General features: G+C 41.3%; 1 protein-coding gene across 1 annotated transcript in view; it reads left to right on the forward strand.

Moving 5' to 3' along the window:
- Nucleotides 1–259, forward strand: part of LOC105308520 (adhesion G protein-coupled receptor E3-like) — a 7,810-nt gene that overhangs the window by 767 nt on the left and 6,784 nt on the right. The window lies entirely within an intron of this gene.

Below are 259 nucleotides of genomic sequence, written 5' to 3' on the forward strand. Positions count from 1 at the left end.
CCCCCAACTCCCCTCCCATCTAGTAGTTCTCAAAATATTCTCTGTATCTATGAGTTTATTTCCACTTTTGTTGTTGTTGTTCTTCAGATTCCACGAGTATCCGAAATCATGTGGCATTTGTCTTTCTCTATCCAACTCTTTTCATTCAGCGCAATGCCCTCTAGGTTCATCAAGGCAATATCTTTTTCCATCCCTTTTCTTTTAGTCTGTGTGCGTCTTTTAATCTGAAGTGAGTCTCTTGTAGGCAGCATGTGTCGGG

Source organism: Pteropus vampyrus, unplaced genomic scaffold (assembly GCF_000151845.1).
Source record: "Pteropus vampyrus isolate Shadow unplaced genomic scaffold, Pvam_2.0 Scaffold583, whole genome shotgun sequence".
NCBI classification, from domain to species: Eukaryota; Metazoa; Chordata; class Mammalia; order Chiroptera; family Pteropodidae; genus Pteropus; species Pteropus vampyrus.